The following is a 24949-nucleotide window of genomic DNA, read 5'->3' as shown; positions in this document are numbered from 1 at the left end:
GGGCAGAGGTTTCTTACAGAAGATACAGGGAAGGACGCTATTTTGAAAAGAAATGTCTTACGAACAAGATTGTCAGTTTCATCTATATTGCACTCTTTTATATGTGTATTGTTGATGAATAAATATATTTTAGAAATGAGACTCTATTCTAAAAAGTAAGTTATCAAAGGAGACTTACAGTTATAATTTTTGTTGCATAGATTAATTCATTCCAAAAGAAATGTCTAGAAGTTTGAGCAGCTGAATTAATTCTAACTTGTATTTAAATTTATCCTTTGAGGCGATCAAACAATAGATAAATTAAAATTTCGAAACAACTGCAGTTTCTCTCATTCCAAATGTGTTGGCAGTGGTGTATATCTGTATTTCTTATTTTCTGTACTTCTATCTCTCCCTTTTAATTATCTGTCTGTGTTTTTTGTGAAAAGAGACACTCCATGGAGATTCTTATGAGTAAATTTATTTTTAATTCATTCAGTACAAAATGCATACAATAAATTCCCCCAAAACTATTTATAACAATAATGGAAAATTCTGGATGGAAAAATATATAAAATAAGGGAAAGGCAATCACTTACCTGTAACAGACTGATGTGAGGAGCATAGAAACATGTAACTGAGTCTTGCTATATGTTCCAATGTTCCACACATCAGTCCATCCATTAGAGATGAGTGGTCGCTTTGCCCTTATTTTACGTATAGTTGAAACAGCTATTTCAAATTACAAGAATAGCTGCATGTTTTAAAAGTCTAATGAGATCTGTAAGTTTCGAAATATGTTCCATTTTTTTTAGATTTAATAATATTTTTATTACATGAGATTCACTGCTATAATGTGTAAACTTCATGCTACTCCCTTTCTTAAATAAATGGATGTGGAACAACAGTGATGAATCAATGATATAGTATCAAAATATTCTGTTGAACTGAGTACATATTTGTTAAGTGTCTGCACATGTCACCTTTTGGTGTAGTCTTGTGTGAAAGCTATAATAGACTCCAGAAAGTGTGTGGCACAGGTTGAGAAACACAGGTGACAACCTGCCAAGCCACCATCACAGAGACAACAGCTACTTTCACTGAAAGTCTTGCTCTTCTGAGATCTGCTGGAGGTGGCTGCTACTTGTCAGAACACTTGTAGCGTTCTGCGCACAATCCTCCTGACTTGCTGAACTCCACTGCTGTTCTCATTCCAGATACAATTTCTTCATAACGAGGGTTGTATCCCATCACACTGGAACAGAAGGTACTTAGTGACACAATTTAATTTAACTGAAATTTCCAGAATTAATGCTCTTCTTTTAGGTGTATCACAAACTGCAAAGTGCCTTTTCTAAAATAGCCTTATAATAAACACAGAGAAAACAAACTCCAGAAAAAACTCTATTTATAAAGAAACTAGAAATAGTGAATTTCACTTCATGTCTTGGGCCTCGGGTTTAAGATTACTTAAAATGAGGTGAACGTGTGAACTATGTTGTTGTTGTTGTATCAAAATTTTAGCAGGATTCACAACAACAGATTACACAGAAATGGAGATTGTGCACAGGTGGACTCATTCGTAAGATAAGGAATTGTTTTCGGGGGAAACTCTCAGGCAAGTGCGAGGTGCTTTAAAACAGAAAAAAGGATTATAGTGACCCTCGAAAATATACCTCATGCCAACTCACACAAAGCACTGTTTAGAAACTGTAAGTCCTTATACTGTCTTACTTATATTTCTTGGAGATTACATTATTTGGGAAGAAAAATTAAGAGAATAGAGGTCAGATTTTCATACAAACCAGGATGGTCACACATAAAGTACCAGACAAAAACTGTTACTGGATACAGAAAACTAACATACAGAAATTAAGCAAACTGGACCATTACAAGCAGAGATAGAGCTTTACAACATATTATCTGACAACATTAAAACAATATAAAATATTGTATGCTTCAGAGCAGCTCGTAAAATGTTCCTTTTAAGCAAGTGATCTCACAGTTAGATAATTTTTAATGGCATAAATTATTGCATGTTGGTACCTTTCCAGTTGCTACTGATGCTGATATTTTAAATACTTCATAAATATTTTTTGTTTTATTTTTAGCAAAGGTACATTTTTTTCCTGAAGCATGTAAACCGTAAAGTTGTAACATCAAGTACCAATTTCCTTCCTTCCCTTCCAACGCCCTTCATCCAGCCAGTGACAGATCAGAACTAGTACAGTATGGTACTTCTCCTATTTTCATTGAGAATGAACAAGACTGTTATATAGGTTATTTTTGTGATGAGTTCACCATTCCCAAAGGCATTTTTAAGGCTACTGCAAGATCCATCCTCCCCTCCCTCAAGGTGAAATCTGTTCACCCCTTTTGCCTACATTCTAGTGTAATAGCGTGGACAAATGTGACACTGCATTTCAATGTATTTGCACATCATGCATCCAACAATCATGCAGTGAACAGATCTGGTGCCTGAGAACATATTAACAATGTCAAAGTCCAGGAACACGACAATATCAATCCTTGACTTTAAGAAGGCTTACAACTCTATAGACAGGGGAACACTCTGCAACACATGGGAAGAAATAAAGGAGAATAAAAAGACCAGAAAGCTAATGCAGTTAACTTGAACAAATACAACATCCAAAGTTAAATTCTTAGGAGAGATCTCGGAATCATTCGAAATCGAGACAGGAGTGAGAAAGCGAGGTGGCCTGTCACCCATTCTATTTAATCCACTTGCAGAGAAAATAATCAGGACATGGGGCTAAGGAGTCAAGAGGGGAAAGATGAAGAGACACAAGGGAAGAAGTGCCAACACAAAAGTCAGGCCTGTGCTGATGATATGGTCATCATAATAAATAATAGAAAAGAAACCAAAGAAGATTTGGAGACACCACACAAAATCACAGCCAAAACAGGAGTACAGCTTCCACATGAAGAAGCATAATACATGGACATAAAATCCTCAACAGACAGATACTGGAAACTAGGTATGGAAAGGTAACACAAGTTGAAAAATTCAAATGCTTCAGAGAGATTATACAAAAAACAGGATTGAGCTTGACAGCTAATGAAGAAAGGATCACTAAACTACAGAATACGCACAGACTCATGTGGAACCACTACAAGAAAAGAAGTGTCTTCATCGATGTTAAACTGAGGCACTATAATGCAACAGTGTCACGAGAGGCCTGGTACATCTCAGAAACAATACCAATCGAGGGAAGAACAAAAATGAGGAAGATAGAGAATCAAGAGAGGAAAGTACTGGAAAAATCTAAAGACCAACTGAGAAGAGGGGACCTGCCTAAAGAGACTGACAAATGGTCTGTGCAAACAAACAGAAATGATTACAAACAGCATCAGGAGATGTACACGGGATGAGTGAAGATGGTCGGATCAGTAAGTCTTTTAATGTAGTAATGATTAATGCAGTGAAAAGCAACTGGGTAAAGGAAACTACAGAATATCTTAGGAGACTGGACATATATATAGTATAGCGGAGCAGATGCAGGAGTCCTGCACTGCTGTTCGTGACGAGGTCCTAGTTGAGGCGGACTAACGTTGGTTATGGAGTGAGAAGTGTGTGTCTCTGTTGTGTGGATGACTGTGATGAGTGATTCTATGGTGAAGTTTTGAATTTGTGTTGTTATGGATGAAGGGAGGTAGAGAGGAAACCTGGAGCCAGCACACAGCCTACTCCTTTCGAATAGCACCGAGGGGTTGCCGAGCTTAGTTAGTTAGTTACATGTTCCGTAGATCATTTGAATGACTGCTTTATCAAAATGATGCAGAATGAGTCAGTTTACACGATATGTATACGTGATTAGTATTAAGTATGAAATTTTCACTCTGCAGGAGAGTGTGCACTGATATGAAACTTCCTGGCAGATTAAAAAACTGTATGTCGGATCGAGACTCGAACTCGCGCAAGTGCACTACCGTCTACCGAGTTCGAGTCTCTGTCTGAAACACAGTTTTAATCTGCCAGGAGTTGATTAGTATTAACATGAATGAACACACTATTTTTAGTCCTACTCGTGCAATTACACTTAAAAACAAGGATCATTTCTTTTAACTTGCTGGCAGTTTTTAATACAGGATCCACTGAGCCTCGAGATGCCTGTTAAGGAGCTGCTTGGCGGGTGGGAGTGCTCAGCAGTGTGGTAAGTCTGGAAAATGGCTGGGAGGGTGGTGTGCTGACCACATGCCCCTCCGTACAGCATCTGCAAGGCAGGGGGTGACACGACAGCTGGTAGACATCCCTTGGGCGTTCACGGTCTGGATGAAGAGCTACACTCCTGGAAATGGGAAAAAGAACACATTGACACCGGTGTGTCAGACCCACCATACTTGCTCCGGACACTGCGAGAGGGCTGTACAAGCAATGATCACACGCACGGCACAGCGGTCACACCAGGAACCGCGGTGTTGGCCGTCGAATGGCGCTAGCTGCGCAGCATTTGTGCACCGCCGCCGTCAGTGTCAGCCAGTTTGCCGTGGCATACGGAGCTCCATCGCAGTCTTTAACACTGGTAGCATGCCGCGACAGCGTGGACGTGAACCGTATGTGCAGTTGACGGACTTTGAGCGAGGGCGTATAGTGGGCATGCGGGAGGCCGGGAGGACGTACAGCCGAATTGCTCAACACGTGGGGCGTGAGGTCTCCACAGTACATCGATGTTGTTGCCAGTGGTCGGCGGGAGGTGCATGTGCCCGTCGACCTGGGACCGGACCGCAGCGACGCACGGATGCACGCCAAGACCGTAGGATCCTACGCAGTGCCGTAGGGGACCGCTCCGCTGCATCCCAGCAAATTAGGGACACTGTTGCTCCTGGGGTATCGGCGAGGACCATTCGCAACCGTCTCCATGATGCTGGGCTACGGTCCCGCACACCGTTAGGCCGTCTTCCGCTCACGCCCCAACATCGTGCAGCCCGCCTCCAGTGGTGTCGCGACAGGCGTGAATGGAGGGACGAATGGAGACGTGTCGTCTTCAGCGATGAGAGTCGCTTCTGCCTTGGTGCCAATGATGGTCGTATGCGTGTTTGGCGCCGTGCAGGTGAGCGCCACAATCAGGACTGCATACGACCGAGGCACACAGGGCCAACACCCGGCATCATGGTGTGGGGAGCGATCTCCTACACTGGCCGTACACCACTGGTGATCGTCGAGGGGACACTGAATAGTGCACGGTACATCCAAACCGTCATCGAACCCATCGTTCTACCATTCCTAGACCGGCAAGGGAACTTGCTGTTCCAACAGGACAATGCACGTCCGCATGTATCCCGTGCCACCCAACGTGCTCTAGAAGGTGTAAGTCAACTACCCTGGCCAGCAAGACCTCCGGATCTGTCCCCCATTGAACATGTTTGGGACTGGATGAAGCGTCGTCTCACGCGGTCTGCACGTCCAGCACGAACGCTGGTCCAACTGAGGCGCCAGGTGGAAATGGCATGGCAAGCCGTTCCACAGGACTACATCCAGCATCTCTACGATCGTCTCCATGGGAGAATAGCAGCCTGCATTGCTGCGAAAGGTGGATATACACTGTACTAGTGCCGACATTGTGCATGCTCTGTTGCCTGTGTCTATGTGCCTGTGGTTCTGTCAGTGTGATCATGTGATGTATCTGACCCCAGGAATGTGTCAATAAAGTTTCCCCTTCCTGGGACAATGAATTCACGGTGTTCTTATTTCAATTTCCAGGAGTGTAGTTACCAGTTTTTAAGTAGAAATTCGGCAGTGGAATAAAAGGAGTTGTCCAGGAGAAATGATTTTAAGTTAGATTTAAAACTTGCTTTGCTACCTGTCAGACATTTTACGTTACTGGGCAAATGAGCAAAAAATTTTGTTGCACCATATTAACTATACAGGGTGGTCCATTGATCGTGACCGGGCCAAATATCTCACGAAATAAGCGTCAAACGAAAAAACTACAAAGAACGAAACTTGTCTAGCTTGAAGGGGGAAACCAGATGGCGCTATGGTTGGCCTGTTAGATGGCGCTGCCATAGGTCAAACGGGTATCAACTGCGTTTTTTAAAATAGGAACCCCCATTTTTTATTACATATTCGTGTAGTACGTACAGAAATATGAATGTTTTAGTTGGACCACTTTTTTCACTTTGTGATAGATGGCGCTGTAATAGTCACAAACATACGGCTCAAAATTTTAGACGAACAGTTGGCAACAGGTAGGTTTTTTAAATTAAAATACAGAACGTAGGTACGTTTGAACATTTTATTTCGGTTGTTCCAATGTGATACACGTACCTGTGTGAACTTATCATTTCTGAGAACGCATGCTGTTACAGCGTGATTACTTGTAAATACTACATTAATGCAATAAATGCTCAAAATGATATCCGTCAACCTCAATGCATTTGGCAATACGTGTAACGACATTCCTCTCAACAGCGAGTAGTTCGCCTTCCGTAATGTTCGCACATGCATTGACAATGCGCTGACGCATGTTGTCAGGTGTTGTCGGTGGATCACGATAGCAAATATCCTTCAACTTTCCCCGCAGAAAGAAATCCGGGGACGTCAGATCCGGTGAACGTGCGGGCCATGGTATGGTGCTTCGACCACCAATCCACCTGTCATGAAATATGCTATTCAATACCGCTTCAACCGCACGCGAGCTATGTGCCGGACATCCATCACGTTGGAAGAACATCGCCATTCTGTCATGCAGTGAAACATCTTTTAGTAACATCAGTAGAACATTACGTAGGAAATCAGCATACATTGCACCATTTAGATTGCCATCGATAAAATGGGGGCCAACTGTCCTTCCTCCCATAATGCCGCACAATACATTAACCTGCCAAGGTCGCTGATGTTTCACTTGTCGCAGCCATCGTGGATTTTCCGTTGCCCAATAGTGCATATTATGCCGGTTTACGTTACCGCTGTTGGTGAATGACGCTTCGTCGCTAAATAGAATGCGTGCAAAAAATCTGTCATCGTCCCGTAATTTCTCTTGTGCCCAGTGGCAGAGCTGCACACGACGTTCAAAGTCGTCGCCATGCAATTCCTGGTGCAATCGATGTTGATATAGCATTCTCAACACCGACGTTTTTAAGATTCCCGATTCTCGCGCAATTTGTCTGCTACTGATGTGCGGATTAGCCGCGACAGCAGCTAAAACACCTACTTGGGCATCATCGTTTGTTGCAGGTCGTGGTGGACGTTTCACATGTGACTAACACTTCCTGTTTCCTTAAATAACGTAACTATCCGGCGAACGGTCCGGACATTTGGACGATGTCGTCCAGGATACCGAGCAGCATACATAGCACACGCCCGTTGGGCACTTTGATCACAATAGCCATACATCAACACGATATCGATCTTTTCCGAAATTGGTAAACGGTCCATTTCAGCATGGGTAATGTATCACGAAGCAAATACCGTCCGCACTGGCGGAATGTTACGTGATACCACGTTTGTGACTATTACAGCGCCATCTATCACAAAGCGAAAAAAGTGGTCCAACTAAAACATTCATATTGCTTTACGTACTACACGAATACGTAATAAAAAAATGGGGGTTCCTATTTAAAGAAACGCAGTTTATATCCGTTTGACCTATGGTAGCGCCATCTAGCAGGCCAACCATAGCGCCATCTGGTTTCTCCCTTCCAGCTAGACGAGTTTCGTTCTTTGTATTTTTTTATTTTGATGCTTATTTCGTGAGATATTTGGCCCGGTCATTATCAATGGGCCACCCTGTATAGTGCTGTTAACACTTTTTCATTCGATACTGTGAAGCAAATATCTTCTACTGCTGGCTTTCCATATTTTTGGAGGAGGTAGTATGGACCAAAACAAGAAAAAACGTCCAGTAAAGGTGGGCTCTAAAGTACATGTCTTATGAGCACTACTTCATCTTCGCTACTGTGAAACAAATCTCTTCTGCTGAACAAGTGCACATAGTTCCTACGGTATACATTTTAAAGCCCATGTTTACCGGACCCTTCTGCCTTGTGTGATCGTCCCTGTCATATTCCTGTCATACCATTCCTCTGGGACACCCTGTATCGACTGTTTCCTTGTATACTTTTAAAATTGAGAACTTTTATGTGTACATATAGCCTCAAACTATCTCGAATAAAATACCCCATGTGGAACCACAGTAAGGACAGACCTGTGCGTCAGTGGAGGAACGAAGAGTACCTAGCAACTGGAAAAAATAGCGCAGGTCATTCCCTTTTTCAAGAAGGGCTGTAGGACAGTTGCACATAATTATAAGCCCACATTGTTGACTTCAATCCATTGTAGAATTATGGGACATCTTTTACGTTCAGGTGTTATTACGTTTTTGAAGAACAAAACCTCCTCTATAAAAATCAACATCGATTCCGCAAACAGAGATCTTGCGAAACTCAGCTCGCTGTGTGCCTCCGTGAGATCCACATCATTGCATTGCAGACATCCGCGATCCGGTTGATGCCGTGTCTCCCGACTTCACGAAGGCGTCTGCCATTTAGTGGAAAAATACGAGTTTATCGAGTATCGGAAGAAATTTTCGACTGGATTCGAGACTTGCGCCAGAACTCAACACACACAACACATCGCTCTTGTTGTTGTTGTTGTTGTTGTTGTGGTCTTCAGTCCTGAGACTGGTTTGATGCAGCTCTCCATGCTACTCTATCCTGTGCAAGTTTCTTCATCTCCCAGTACCTACTGCAACCTACAGCCTTCTGAATCTGCTTAGTGTATTCATCTCTTGGTCTCCCCCTACGATTTTTACCCTCCACGCTGCCCTCCAATACTAAATTGGTGATCCCTTGATGCCTCAGAACATGTCCTACCAACCGATCCCTTCTTCTGGTCAAGTTGTGCCACAAACTTCTCTTCTCCCGAATCCTATTCAATACCACCTCATTAGTTATGTGATCTACCCATCTAATCTTCAGCATTCTTCTGTAGCACCACATTTCGAAAGCTTCTATTCTCTTCTTGCCCAAACTATTTACCATCCATGTTTCACTTCCATACATGGCTACACTCCATACAAATACTTTCAGAAATGACTTCCTGATACTTAAATCTATACTCGATGTTAACAAATTTATCTTCTTCAGAAACACTTTCCTTGCCATTGCCAGTCTACATTTTGTATCCTCTCTACTTCTACCATCATCAGTTATTTTGCTCCCCAAATAGCAAAACTCCTTTACTACTTTAAGTGTCTCATTTCCTAATCTAATACCCTCAACATCACCCGACTTAATTCGACTACATTCCATTATCCCCGTTTTGCTTTTTTTGATGTTCATCTTATAGCCTCCCTTCAAGACACCATCCATTCCGTTCAACTGCTCTTCCAAGTCCTTTGCTGTCTCTGACAGAACTACAATGTCATCGGCAAACCTCAAAGTTTTTATTTCTTCTCCATGGATTTTAATACCCACTCCGAATTTTTCTTTTGTTTCCTTTACTGCTTGCTCAATATACAGATTGAATAACATTGGGGAGAGGCTACAACCCTGTCTTACTCCCTTCCCAACCACTGCTTCCCTTTCATGTCCCTCGACTCTTATAACTGCCATCTGGTTTCTGTACAAATTGTAAATAGCCTTTCGCTCCCTGTATTTTACCCCTGCCACCTTTAGAATTTGAAAGAGAGTATTCCAGTCAACATTGTCAAAAGCTTTCTCTAAGTCTACAAATGCTAGAAACGTAGGTTTGCCTTTCCTTAATCTTTTTTCTAAGATAAGTCGTAAGGTCAGTATTGCCTCACGTGTTCCAGTATTTCTACGGAATCCAAACTGATCTTCCCCGAGGTCGGCTTCTACTAGTTTTTCCATTCGTCTGTAAAGAATTCCTGATAGTATTTTGCAGCTGTGGCTTATTAAACTGTTTGTTCGGTAATTTTCACATCTGTCAACACCTGCTTTCTTTGGGATTGGAATTATTAAATTCTTCTTGAAGTCTGAGGGTATTTCGCCTGTTTCATACATCTTGCTCACCAGACGGTAGAGTTTTGTCAGGACTGGCTCTCCCAAGGCTGTCAGTAGTTCTAATGGAACCTTGTCTACTGCCGGGGCCTTGTTTCGACTCAGGTCTTTCAGTGCTCTGTCAAACTCTCCATGCAGTATCGTATCTCCCATTTCATCTTCATCTACATCCTCTTCCATTTCCATAATATTGTCCTCAAGTACATCGCCCTGGTATAGACCCTCTATATACTCCTTCCACCTTTCTGCTTTCCCTTCTTTGCTTAGAACTGGGTTTCCATCTGAGCTCTTGATGTTCATACAAGTGTTTCTCTTATCTCCAAAGGTCTCTTTAATTTTCCTGCAGAGCGGCACAAAATCGACAGATGTGAAGATAATTTCAGGGGTGTCCGTGGCTAGTGGTCTTGCGGTAGCGTTCTCGCTTCCCGCGCACGGGGTCCCGGGTTCGATTCTCGGCGGGGTCAGGGATTTTCTCTGCCTCGAAACGACTGGGTGTTGAGTGTCTTTCATCATCATTTCATTCACTCACAAGTCGCCGTAGTGGCGTTAAAGAACTTATGGAGCGGCGGCGGAACCGCCCTGCGAGGGATCCCCCGCCCACTCATTATTATTATTATTATTATTTCGAGGGTAACGCAAAGAAGTGTGACAGTATTGCTACTGTTTACAATGTGCATAAATGATGTAGTAGAAACATGCTGTTCTTTGTAACAAAGTAGAAGCGACAGAGGACAGTAAAGGTTTGCAAAATCATCTACAGTGGATTGGTGAATGGTGCAGGATCTGGCAGGACACCTTGAACTTCAATGAATGTAGCATATTGCGTATACATAAGAGAAGAAATCCACTAGTATACAACTACGCTGTCGATGACATATTACTGGGAACTATAACTGCTGTCATTTGTGTAGGAGCATCCGTCCAGAGCGACTTTAAGTGGAATGACCACATAAGTCAATGGTAGGAAAAGCGGATGCCACACTGAGATTTATGGGAAGAATCTTAAGGAAATGTAACTCATCCGCTAAAAAAAGGTGGCTTACAAGACGCTTGTTCGACCGGTTCTTGAGTATTGTTCAACTACCTGGGATCCTTACCAGATAGGAATGATACACTCCTGGAAATGGAAAAAAGAACACATTGACACCGGTGTGTCAGACCCACCATACTTGCTCCGGACACTGCGAGAGGGCTGTACAAGCAATGATCACACGCACGGCACAGCGGACACACCAGGAACCGCGGTGTTGGCCGTCGAATGGCGCTAGCTGCGCAGCATTTGTGCACCGCCGCCGTCAGTGTCAGCCAGTTTGCCGTGGCATACGGAGCTCCATCGCAGTCTTTAACACTGGTAGCATGCCGCGACAGCGTGGACGTGAACCGTACGTGCAGTTGACGGACTTTGAGCGAGGGCTTATAGTGGGCATGCGGGAGGCCGGGTGGACGTACCGCCGAATTGCTCAACACGTGGGGCGTGAGGTCTCCACAGTACATCGATGTTGTCGCCAGTGGTCGGCGGAAGGTGCACGTGCCCGTCGACCTGGAACCGGACCGCAGCGACGCACGGATGCACGCCAAGACAGTAGGATCCTACGCAGTGCCGTAGGGGACCGCACCGCCACTTCCCAGCAAATTAGGGACACTGTTGCTCCTGGGGTATCGGCGAGGACCATTCGCAACCGTCTCCATGAAGCTGGGCTACGGTCCCGCACACCGTTAGGCCGTCTTCCCCTCACGCCCCAACATCGTGCAGCCCGCCTCCAGTGGTGTCGCGACAGGCGTGAATGGAGGGACGAATGGAGACGTGTCGTCTTCAGCGATGAGAGTCGCTTCTGCCTTGGTGCCAATGATGGTCGTATGCGTGTTTGGCGCCGTGCAGGTGAGCGCCACAATCAGGACTGCATACGACCGAGGCACACAGGGCCAACACCCGGCATCATGGTGTGGGGAGCGATCTCCTACACTGGCCGTACACCACTGGTGATCGTCGAGGGGACACTGAATAGTGCACGGTACATCCAAACCGTCATCGAACCCATCGTTCTACCATTCGTAGACCGGCAAGGGAACTTGCTGTTCCAACAGGACAATGCACGTCCGCATGTATCCCGTGCCACCCAACGTGCTCTAGAAGGTGTAAGTCAACCACCCTGGCCAGCAAGATCTCCGGATCTGTCCCCCATTGAGGATGTTTGGGACTGGATGAAGCGTCGTCTCACGCGGTCTGCACGTCCAGCACGAACGCTGGTCCAACTGAGGCGCCAGGCGGAAATGGCATGGCAAGCCGTTCCACAGGACTACATCCAGCATCTCTACGATCGTCTCCATGGGAGAATAGCAGCCTGCATTGCTGCGAAAGGTGGATATACACTGTACTAGTGCCGACATTGTGCATGCTCTGTTGCCTGTATCTATGTGCCTGTGGTTCTGTCAGTGTGATCATGTGATGTATCTGACCCCAGGAATGTGTCAATAAAGTTTCCCCTTCCTGGGACAATGAATTCACGGTGTTCTTATTTCAATTTCCAGGAGTGTAGAAGAGATAGACAAGATCCAACGAAGAGCGGCACGTTTCGTGACGGAATCGTTTACTCGGCGCGAGGGCGTCACCGAGATGGTCAACAAATTCCAGTGGCACACGCTGCAAGAAAGGCATTGTGGATCATTGAGAGGTTAACTATTGCAATTTAGAGTGAGCACTCGCGGGGAAGAGTCGGACATCATATTACTTACTCCTATATACGAGGGCCACTCCAAAAGAAACGCACACTATTTTTGTAAAAATACCGTTTTCATTCTGCATGTCTCAAAGCTTTACAGTGTGTAGATACATCCTTCCCGCTTGTTTTCAAACTTAGTTCAACCTGTTCTCGTGAGTGGCGCTGTCACAGCATGTCTTCAAGATGGCTGCTACACATGACGTTCGTCAGAAGCAACATGCTGTCACAGAATTCCTGTGCTGTGAAAACGAGACAGTGGGAAACATCCACAAGAGGTTGAAAAAGGAGAATGGAGATGCTGCTGTCGATCGCAGTACAGTTAGTCGGTGGGCAAGCAGGTTACGTGATGAAAGTGGACACGGCAATATTGAGGACTGTCATCGCAGTGGCAGGCCTCGTACTGTACACACTCCAGACAATGTGCAGAGAGTTAACGAATTGGTGACTGCTCGCAGACGCATCACAGTGAACGAAGTGTCACGCTACGTCGGTATAGGGGAAGGAAATTGTTGTGACTTGGCAAGACAGCCAAGCCACTATGATTGGTAGCCGAAAGGCACGCGTTAAGCTCACGCAGGCTGGCGTAAGGTCTGGAACATTAATGTAGTTGAGTCTAGTAAAAAAGTACGGATCTTCTGGAATACTTAACTTTAATCCATAATTGGTGAACATCGGTCAGACGGTACATGCATCACAAGATAAATAGCAAATGATAATGGCGCCTTGCTAGGTCGTAGCAAATGACGTAGCTGAAAGCTATGCTAACTATCGTCTTCGCAAATGGGAGCGTAATTTGTCAGTGAACCAGCTCTAGCAAAGTCGGCTGTACAACTGGGGCGAGTGCTAGGAAGTGTCTCTAGACCTGCCGTGTGGCGGCGCTCGTTCTGCAATCACTGACAGTGGCGACACGCGGGTCCGTCGTATACTAGCGGACCGCGGCCGATTTAAAGGCTACCACCTAGCAAGTGTGGTGTCTGGCGGTGACACCACAGAAGTGTTAGCAGAATACTGAAAGTATTGGCGTTAAAAAAGGTTTGTGCCAGGTGGGTTCCCAGGATGCTGACAGTGGCTGACAAAGAAACAAGAAAAACGGTATGCAGCGAACTTTTGGAACAGTACGAGAATGGTGGAGATGGAGGAGGGAGGAGGAGATTAGTGTTTAACGTACCGTCGACAACGAGGTCATTAGAGACGGAGCACAAGCTCAGGTGAGGGTAGGATGGGGAAGGAAATCGGCCGTGCCCTTTCAAAGGAACCATCCCGGCATTTGCCTGAAGCGATTTAGGGAAATCACGGAAAACCTAAGTCAGGATGGCCGGAGACGGGATTGAACCGTCGTCCTCCCGAATGCGAGTCCAGTGTGCTAACCACTGCGCCACCCCGCTCAGTGGTGGAGATGGATTTCTTTGAAGAATTGTGACAGGTGATGAAACATGGCTCCGTCATTTTTCACGAGAGACGAAGAGGCAATCAATGGAGTGGCATCATGCAAATTCACCCAAGAAAAAAAATTCAAAACCACACCTTCTGCTGGAAAACTTATGGCTACGGGTTTTTTCGATTCCAAAGGACTTTTGCTTGTGGACATCATGCCAAGTGGAACCGCGATAAATTCTGATGCATATGTGACGATACTGAAGAAACTTCAAGCTCGACTGAGTCGTGTTCGACCACATCGGCAAAAGCAGGATGTTTTGCTATTGCACGACAATGCACGGCCACATGTCAGTCAAAAAACCGTGGAAGCGATCACAAAACTCGGATCGACAACACTGAAACACACGCCTTACAGTCCTGAACTGGCTCCATGTGACTATCATCTCTTTGGGAAACTGGAAGACTCTCTTTGTGCAACAATGTTTGAAGATGATGACTCCCTTGTGCACGCTGCCAAACAGTGGCTCCAACAGGTTGGTCCAGAATTTCACCACACGGGTATACAGGCGCTGGTTCCAAGATGGCGTAAGGCAATTGAGAGGGATGGAAATTATGTGGATAAATGAAAATATTGTTCCTAAAGGATGTATCTACACACTGTAAAACTTTCAAACGTGTAGAATAAAAGATGGATTTAAAAAAAATAGTGTGCATTTCTTTTGGAGTGACCCTCGTATATCTTGCTTAATGACGACGACGAGAAAACTCAAGAAATTAGGGCCAATACAGAGGCTTACCAGAAAATCACTCTTCCTACGCGCCATTCGCGCACGGAACAGGAAGGCGAGGATCATTAGTGGTGTCAGAAATACCCTCCGCCACACACCGTTAGATGGCTTGCAGAGTATTGATGTAGATGTGACGTAAGCGCCTCAGCATTTTGTACTATTTATGAGGGGCAGTCAAATGAAAACGGAACATTCGCTACAGAGGGCACATGGAATGGTTCCATTCAAAGGCAATCACCACACACGTGAAGGTATTTATCTTACTGGGAGAGGAGACGATTAATTCCTGTTTCGAGAACGCTATTGGCGATTGACGGACCCGCAATGGCACCCGTTCTTACACTCCCTCGTCCGACCGAACCTGACTTCCACGCGTGTTTTCCTTCAGGTCGCCAAAGATGTGAAAATCACACAGTGAAAATCCGGGCTGTACCGGCGGGTGGTGCAGTGCTTACCAACCATATCGCGGAAGCATAGCATTCGCCCGATTGTGTTCTACGCTCGAGGAACTTGCTTCCATGTGATCGCCGGAGTCCGTGTAATGAGCGGGTGAGGAATGAAAGCTACGTCTGCTATACAGCTGACTAGAGGAATGGCAGGCGCTAGACGTACGACACTACACTGAAGAGCCAAAGAAACCGGTACACCTGTCTAATATTGTGGAGGGGCACGCAGAAGTGCCACAACACGAAGTCGCGTGGACTCGACTAATGTCTGAAGTAGTGCTGGAGGGAACTGACACCACGAATCTTGCAGGGTTGTCAATAAATTCGTAAGAGAACGAGGGGTGGAGATCTCTTTTGAACAGCACGTTGCTAGGCATCCCAGGTATACTCAATAATGTTCACGTTTTGGGAGTTTGGAAGTGTTTAAACTCAGAAGGGTGTTTCTGGAGCCACTCCGTAGCAATTCTAGATGAGTGGGGTGTCGCATTGTCCTGCTGGAATTGCCCAAGTCCGTCGGAATGCACAATGGACATGAATGGATGCAGGTGATCAAACAGGATGCTTACGGACGTGTCACCTGTCAGAGTCGTATCTAGATGTATCAGGGGCCCCATATCACTCCAACTGCAGACGCCGCCACACCATTACAGAGTCTCCACCAGCTTGAACAGTCCCCTGCTGTCGTGCAGGGCCCATGGACTCACGATGCTGTCTCTATACCCGTACACGTCCATTCGCTCGATACAATTTGAAACGAGACTCGCCCGACCAGGCAACATGTTTCCAGTCATCAACAGTCCAATGTCGGAGTTGACAGGCCAAGGCGAGGCGTAAAGCTTTGTGTTGTGCAGTCGTCAAGGATACACGAGTGGGCCTTGAGCTCCGAATGCTCATATTGGTGATGAATGGTTCGCACGCTGACACTTGTTGATGGCCCAGCACTGAAATCTTCAGCAATTTGCGTAAGGGTTGCACACTTCTGTCACGTTGAACGATTTTCTTCAGTTGACGTTGGTCCCGTTCGTGCAGGATCTTTTGCTGGCCGCAGCGATGTCGCAGATTTGATGTTTTACCGGATTACTGATATTCACGGTACGCTCGTGAAATGGTCGTACGGGAACATCCCCACTTCATCGCTACCTCGGAGATGCTCTGTCCCGTGGCGCGTGCGCTGACTGTAACACGACGTTCAGAATCACTTAAATCTTGATAACTTGCCAGTGTAGCAGCAGTAACAGATCTAACAACTGCGCCAGACACTAGCTGTCTCATATAGGCGTTGTCGACCGCAGCGCTGTATTCTGCCTGTTTACGTATCTCTGAAAACGCATACCTATACCAGTTTCTTTGGTGCTTCAGTGTATGACAGCTATACGAATCCACCAGACCAATCCGCCAACAACGAAGGTGATAATCCAACAGCCGCGTGCACCTGTGATGTGGCACTATGGCGTTCCCATAGCGCAGCTGTGACAGTCTCGAAACGCAACAACTGTGCGGTCACACGTCGTCTTATGGTGGGTGTTCGGTCTTCATTTGACTACCCCTTACACTGAGAAAAGTGATGGAATAGCGATATGCACATATACAGATGGCGGTAGATTGTGTACACAAGGTATAAGAGGGCAGTGCATTGGTGGAGCTGACATTTGAACATAGGTGTTTATGGCAGCACGACGGTAATTAATGAGACTTTGAAAGCGTAATGGTGACGCTTAGGATATACCATTTTGGAGATCGTTAGGAAATTGAATATTTCCGACATTACCTCTCACCAACGGCAACACAGAGGCTGACAGCCTTCACTTAACGACCGAAATGAGCAGCGTTCGGGTAGAGTTGTTAATACTAACAGACAGTCAATACTGGATGAAATAAAAGCAGAAATCAAAGTGAGACGTGCGACAAACGTGGTATTGCCTTTGCTGACAGCACTACATCGCCTGCAGCGCTCCTTCTAGCCAACAACGTCGTTTGGACCCTAGACGACTGGAAAACCATGACCTGGTCAGATGAGTCCTGATTTCAGTTGGCAAGAGCTGATGGTAAGTTTCGAATGTGGCGCAGACACCACGAAGGTTTGGACTCAGTTTCTCAACAAGGAACTGTGCAAGCTGGTGGTGACTCCATAATGGTGTGGGCTGTGTTTACATGGACTGGACTGCGACCTCTGGTCCAAATGAACCGGTCACTGACTGGAAATGGTTATGTTCGGCTAGTTCGAGACCATTTGCAGCCATTCATGGAATTCATGTTCACAACGATGATGAAATTTTTATGGATGACAATGCGCCGTTTCACTGGGTATTATTCGTGATTGGTTTGAAGAATATTTTGGACAGTTCGAGCAAATGTGAACCTTGGCGGGACTGGCGTCAGGGATATCTTTGGCTTAGGCACTATCGATTCCCTGCGGCAGAAGTCTATCTTTGGAGCCTGGGCCGGCTCAGGATATAGCGGGCAGTACGGAGTGGAAAGGGATCCAAGCCAAGGCACACTCCCGACTCAGTCTCCTCGAGCTCCTCTCCGGCTGTACGTGGGGTCTGGACCCCTCCACCATCCTCCACACCTATAAATCCCTCATCCGCCCTATCCTTTGTTATGCCCATCCGGCTTGGATCTCCGCCCCCCCCCCCCCTACCTTTTACAAATCCCTCCAAATCCTTGAACGCCACGCTCTCCGCCTCGCCTATCACATTCGTCTCCCCTCCCCCACGCGGATCCTCTATGATCTCATCCCCTTCCCCCACCTTCTCCTTTTCCTCGAAAGGATACGGATCCTGTACACCTCCCGTAAACTCGATCCTCCTCACCCGCTCGTCTCCCCGATCCTCTCCCACCCCCGCCCGCTGCCGCGCCTGTATTCCCACGTTCCACCCGGTCTCCATCTCTCCACCCTCCTTACGCTCTCCCGAGGTGGCTTTCGCCAACTCCCTCTCCCTGATGATGCCCTCCTCCCCTCCATCTACCCCTCCTATCAGCTTTGACCCTGCCCCACCCCCCACTTCTGGTGTCCTTTCCTTTAGGCACCCTCCCTCCCTTATCTTCCCTTCTCTTTCCTTTTCCCCCGTCCCCTCCCTCCTCCCCTCTTCCCCCAGGCTTCCCCTCCCCCTTCCTCCCTCCCCCTATCTTCCGTGCCTGTGGCATCTCTGCTCTCCCCTCTCGCTCTCCCACTCCATTTCCGCCTCCTCCTCTCTTGGCAGGTCCCCGGACTCGCACAGTGAACATTCGCGCGCCAGAGGTCATCGCCATCAGTGTCTCGTGTGTGTGCCTTCGTTTGTGTTTCGTGTATATTCGCCGTCACGCCGCCACTGTTCCGATCTCTGAAATCAGAAGCGACAACAGGGAACCAAACAACCCTTCCTTCACCTTAATACTCAAACTTACACAGAAAACTACTTCGATAAAATAGACAATAATAAAACTGATTTCATTCATTTAAGCAGAACCACGTACACGAATGATGCAAACGGAACTGGCTCATTAAAACCCAAGCATCACATGGAGCACCTTATGTGGGCCTGTAAGGCATCACACGGCAATCTTTAGACACGGAATATACACTCCTGAAAATTGAAATAAGAACACCGTGAATTCATTGTCCCAGGAAGGGGAAACTTTATTGACACATTCCTGGGGTCAGATACATCACATGATCACACTGACAGAACCACACGCACATAGACACAGGCAACAGAGCATGCACAATGTCGGCACTAGTACAGTGTATATCCACCTTTCGCAGCAATGCAGGCTGCTATTCTCCCATGGAGACGATCGTAGAGAAGCTGGATGTAGTCCTGTGGAACGGCTTGCCATGCCATTTCCACCTGGCGCCTCAGTTGGACCAGCGTTCGTGCTGGACGTGCAGACCGCGTGAGACGACGCTTCATCCAGTCCCAAACATGCTCAATGGGGGACAGACCCGGAGATCTTGCTGGCCAGGGTAGTTGACTTACACCTTCTAGAGCACGTTGGGTGGCACGGGATACATGCGGACGTGCATTGTCCTGTTGGAACAGCAAGTTCCCTTGCCGGTCTAGGAATGGTAGAACGATGGGTTCGATGACGGTTTGGATGTACCGTGCACTATTCAGTGTCCCCTCGACGATCACCAGTGGTGTACGGCCAGTGTAGGAGATCGCTCCCCACACCATGATGCCGGGTGTTGGCCCTGTGTGCCTCGGTCGTATGCAGTCCTGATTGTGGCGCTCACCTGCACGGCGCCAAACACGCATACGACCATCATTGGCACCAAGGCAGAAGCGACTCTCATCGCTGAAGACGACACGTCTCCATTCGTCCCTCCATTCACGCCTGTCGCGACACCACTGGAGGCGGGCTGCACGATGTTGGGGCGTGAGCGGAAGACGGCCTAACGGTGTGCGGGACCGTAGCCCAGCTTCGTGGAGACGGTTGCGAATGGTCCTCGCCGATACCCCAGGAGCAACAGTGTCCCTAATTTGCTGGGAAGTGGCGGTGCGGTCCCCTACGGCACTGCGTAGGATCCTACGGTCTTGGCGTGCATCCGTGCGTCGCTGCGGTCCGGTCCCAAGTCGACGGGCACGTGCACCTTCCGCCGACCACTGGCGACAACATCGATGTACTGTGGAGACCTCACGCCCCACGTGTTGAGCAATTCGGCGGTACGTCCACCCGGCCTCCCGCATGCCCACTATACGCCCTCGCTCAAAGTCCGTCAACTGCACATACGGTTCACGTCCACGCTGTCGCGGCATGCTACCAGTGTTAAAGACTGCGATGGAGCTCCGTATGCCACGGCAAACTGGCTGACACTGACGGCGGCGGTGCACAAATGCTGCGCAGCTAGCGCCATTCGACGGCCAACACCGCGGTTCCTGGTGTGTCCGTTGTGCCGTGCGTGTGATCATTGCTTGTACAGCCCTCCCGCAGTGTCCGGAGCAAGTATGGTGGGTCTGACACACCGGTGTCAATGTGTTCTTTTTTCCATTTCCAGGAGTGTATAAGGAGGCACCGCATGACTTTTGTCTCCTTAGTGTACGATATAAAATTAAGCTCGCTCTGTTGCTTTAACTCAAAAGTTTTCATGTTGGGAAGTCTGTACAGTTATTACTGTTGCTGGCTGTATGGTAAGTGCTGCTGTAGCGGGACTTCGAATTTCGCCGCGCTACACTCGTTTCCTCAGATATAAATTATACCGTCGCAGCGGTATGAGCGCTCGACGGCAGAGAAAATATTTATAAGAAAATGAAGGTACAAAAATTGTAACTCTTTTTGTTTTCTACCCGCTCTTGTCTCTCGAGAGCGGAAGCTTAACTCAACTTATTCGTTAGTCTCGGTCTGATTAAGACGAAAAAAACTTATTGATGTGCAGACGTATTGTGGAAGTTTGGAGGATGGAAGCAGCAACGTAAAACACATTCCATTCAATATCAGGATGGTTTTAATTTGTAGACATTAGTAATTCCTGGACGATGAAATTTACTGAAAGATTTTGGAGCAGCTACGACTTTTCATGCAGAAATGAAGCTGGAGATTGTTGGAGAACAAGCCCTGGACGCCGCGCGAAAGAAGACATTAACTTGGTAATGAATGAACTCTTATCTACGCCATTTCGCCCTGTTAATCACATTTGTTATTCTCTGTTCTCTTTCGAATAATTTTTGTAGTGGAAACTGGTTTGACTTTTGTTCCGAAACGCCACAAGGACCACCCCAACAATATGTTTTCCGAATCACTAACAAGGGAATGGTCAGACTTGTCATGCCGAAACGTGTATTGCTTTTTTTTAGCACTGTTATTTAACTGTGCAAAAGGTCCGTATGCAAAATTGTAGCTGCTGACAGGAACTGGAAGTCACCTAAAAAAAAAATCAGGAACATGGCTGTGTTTCCTGCTTGGCGCTTGCAGTGACGGCTGGATACCCCTGGAAATGGCGAGTCGCGAGCGTTGTGCGCATGGTCGGCAAGTGCGGCCGTCTTATCGCAGCGTTCACTGAAGAGGAATATCGCTGCACGGTTTTGGTGGAAAGGGGAAACGAATATTCGTTTCTGTGGCATGCGCGTCCTTTTTTTAATTTCTGGTTAGAGATGTGAAAGATGTTCTGTACATGTTCATCTATACTCCGCAAGCCACTTTACGGTGAACATTCAATCCCCCCTCACAGGTGATGGCGAACCCTGTAAATGTTTTGCTGCTTGCCATGGAGATATACCACAGACGCCAAATGAAGCAATCAACAGAAAACACGAGTGAAGACTATGTGTTGTGCGACATGGTTGTTAAACTTCCAGAAGAGCATGTAAATGGCGCAGACATGTGGCTAGAAACAACTGAAACACTCGATATTGCAGACTGTGAATTTACAGACGGCGAAGACACCGACGAAAGTTGCACTCGTGAAGACTCTTCGAGTGATAGTGCCACGTACCATCATCAATTATCTCCGAAAGTAACACCAGCAACCACAATTACCTTATCAGACAAAGAAAAAGCGGTGACGTATTGGTTGAACGAAAGTGGTAAGAAACGCCTACGTGTCAGTACTGTTCAAAATAAGTATCGCTTTGTCCGTTCTGAACGTGAATTGTATAGATGGAAAAAGGAAGTCGCTGGACGACGTAAGAGTCGACTGGAAATTGCGACGGAGATAAATGCGAGCCGGCCGCGGTGGCCGTGCGGTTCTAGGCGCTTCAGTCCGGAACCGCGCGACTGCTACGGTCGCAGGTTCGAATCCTGCCTCGGGCATGGATGTGTGTGATGTTTAAGTAGTTCTAAGTTCTAGGGGACTGATGACCTCAGATGTTAAGTCCCATAGTGCTCAGAGCCATTTGAACCATTTAGATAAATACGCGACTTTTTGAGCTATTTACCGATGCCAGACAACAGTCATTTAGTGTCAACTTGCGTGATTGCGCTTTAGAGATTGCCAACGCGTTAGGCGCTAAAGAATTTACAGCTTTTCAAAGTTGGATTAGTCGCTTCAAATGGCTGGCTCTGAGCACTATGCGACTTAACTTCTGAGGTCATCAGTCGCCTAGAACTTAGAACTACTTAAACCTAACTAACCTAAGGACATCACACACATCCATGCCCGAGGCAGGATTCGAACCTGCGACCGTAGCGGTCGGTCGGCTCCAGACTGTAGCGCCTAGAACCGCAAGGCCACTACGGCCGGGTAGTCGCTTCAAAGGATCACATAAAATTGGGGAAAGAAAAATTACAAAATTTGTATCGGGAAACAGGTCGGAAAATGAAGTGACACAAATCGAAATGATAGAAGCTTTTCTTACGAATGCAAAAAATAAGATCGCTAGTTTTAGTGAATCGTACGTGTACAATGCAGATCAGTCAGGTTTTCAAAAAGAAATGCGTGCGAAAAGAACACTGTCATTCAAAGGGGAAAAACATATTGAGGCGACTGCGCAGTCCACGACTGTACTCACCCATTCATACATTATAACGCACATAATTAATCTGGATGGTTCATTGCTCCCTAAACTATATGTGTGTCTTTAAGAACCAACTGTACGTTTTGGACCACGTGTCAAAAGAACAATGTTCTACGCAAACAATCTTGTGGTAGACGCATCGAAGTCTGTAAAAATGGGAAATGAAAACGTTACGCTTTCCATACGTCATGCTTTTCTTCCGTTCTGCGGGAACAAATCTCTTCTCCTTCTAGATTCGTGGTCAGGCCATAAAAGGTCTGATTCATTTAAAGCTGTATTTCGAGCCCACCGTGACAAAGAAGTAGAGATACTTCAGATTCCACCCGGCACGACGAACGTAATTCAACCTTTAGACAGAGAATTTTTCCGTCAGAGGTAGGTATTTTACAGAAAACTTACAGAGAAAATTATTGTGTGCAGATCACTGCAATTTCCTGTCTATCACCGTGAGAATATTCTCAAGCTGCAATCAGTAGTACATTATCAATTTTCCTCCCCACGGTTTCAGAATTTGATTAAATATGCGTGGCACTTCTCGCAATATACTGATACTAGGCCTGATTCATTCCTAACACAGCCCAGTTTTGTCTAGGACATCTAACAACGTCTGTGATTCGCAGGGCTGTCATATGTCATCTTTGCTTGTATGTTCTTGGTGCATCAAAAACCTATGTTTTGAACATTGTATCAATGTTTCGCATTTTTGCGGTAATTACAAGAAATAAAATTTGGACGTGTTCTAAACCGTATATTTATTTGTGTCTATTTCATAGATATTTGGAAAGAATGTTGTAGATAACATATCGGCCATATTTGTCAACGAATGTTTAATTATCATACGATCGTTGTCACTAGGGGAATCAGCTCTCTCACTGCTGTGGCAAGGAGAGCGGCCCACCTTGTCCCTAGATGACGTTGGTATAACGTAGCGAGAGAGGTCAGGGTTGTACAAGACGCAGTTATAAGCGCGGAAACCATGCGACAATAATGTCTTACTTCATAAAATTGTTTACAGACTTCCAGGTCACGTCAGCAGCTAACATTCTGCATACAGACTTCTTGCAATGTTAACTCACAGTGGTAAAAAAAGCAACACAGGTTTCGACATGACAAGTCTGACCATTCCCTTGTAAGTCCGATAGCTTTTCTGTAATACGAAGTCCGATTCGCATTTCATCCTTTCCCTTTTTCACGGTCATTAACGATTTTAAAACCCCCTTTTTATTCACCATTGCTTCCCAAATTTTCAACTTTTTCTTTTATCCTCTTATTTCTTTTTTATCTACCCTCTACACTGCCTAAAGCAAAACAAATAAGAAAAAGAAGAGAGTACCCGGGGAAGGCCTTGGCGGCGGTGAGCGCGGCGGAGGCGGCGACGGCGTATCTGGAGGCGGTGCTGGGGGCGAGGCAGGCGGCGCGCTGCAGGCACTCGTGTCCGCCCCCGGGGGCCGCCTCCCCGGACAGGAAGGCCAGCGCCAGCGCCAGCTCCGCCTCCGTGACGCCCCCGTCGGGGGCGGTGGCGGCGCGCCCGTAGTGGTGCTTGCCCAGCAGCCCGAACGAGAAGACGCCCGCGCCGAAGAGCAGCGCCTTCAGCACCAGCAGGATCAGCAGGTTGGTCAGGTTGAGGCTCAGCACCTGCGCACCCAGCCGGCACCGTCACCTCTCGCAGACAGCGATCGCGCGGCAGCGAGTCCCTCCAAAAATACACTACTGGCCATTAAAATTGTTACACCACGAAGATGACGTGCTACAGACGCGAAATTTAACCGACAGGAAGAAGACGCTGTGATATGCAAATGAGTAGCTTTTCAGAGCATTCACAAAAGGTTGGCGCCGGTGGCGACACCTACAACGTGCTGACACCAGGAAAGTTTCCAACCGATTTTTCATACACAAACAGCGGTTGACCGGCGTTGCCTGATGAAACGTTATTGTGATGCCTCGTGTAAGGAGGGGAAATACGTACAATCACGTTTCCGACTTTGATAAAGGTCGGATTGCAGCCTATCGCGATTGCGGTTCATCGTATCGCGACATTGCTGCTCGCGTTGGTCGAGATCCAATGACTGTTAGCAGAATATGGAATCGGGTGGGTTCAGGAGGGTAATACGGAACGCCGTGCTGGATCCCGACGGCCTCGTATCACTAGCAGTCGAGATGACAGGCATCTCATCCGCACGGCTGTAACGGATCGTGCAGCCACGCCTCGATCCCTGATTCAA

General features: G+C 46.7%; 1 long non-coding RNA gene across 1 annotated transcript; it reads right to left on the bottom strand.

Moving 5' to 3' along the window:
• Window positions 1–438: 438 nt before the first annotated feature.
• LOC126106843 (uncharacterized) lies at window positions 439–24130 on the bottom strand. The gene is made up of 2 exons (XR_007523397.1): window positions 24061–24130; window positions 439–1234 (listed from the first exon to the last, which is right to left on the bottom strand). It is a non-coding gene; the product is annotated as an uncharacterized LOC126106843 (long non-coding RNA).
• Window positions 24131–24949: the final 819 nt, after the last annotated feature.

The sequence above is a fragment of the Schistocerca cancellata genome, chromosome 10, assembly GCF_023864275.1.
Source record: "Schistocerca cancellata isolate TAMUIC-IGC-003103 chromosome 10, iqSchCanc2.1, whole genome shotgun sequence".
NCBI classification, from domain to species: Eukaryota; Metazoa; Arthropoda; class Insecta; order Orthoptera; family Acrididae; genus Schistocerca; species Schistocerca cancellata.
Note: the sequence above shows the minus strand (reverse complement) of the source record. Positions and strands in the feature narration are given on the sequence as shown.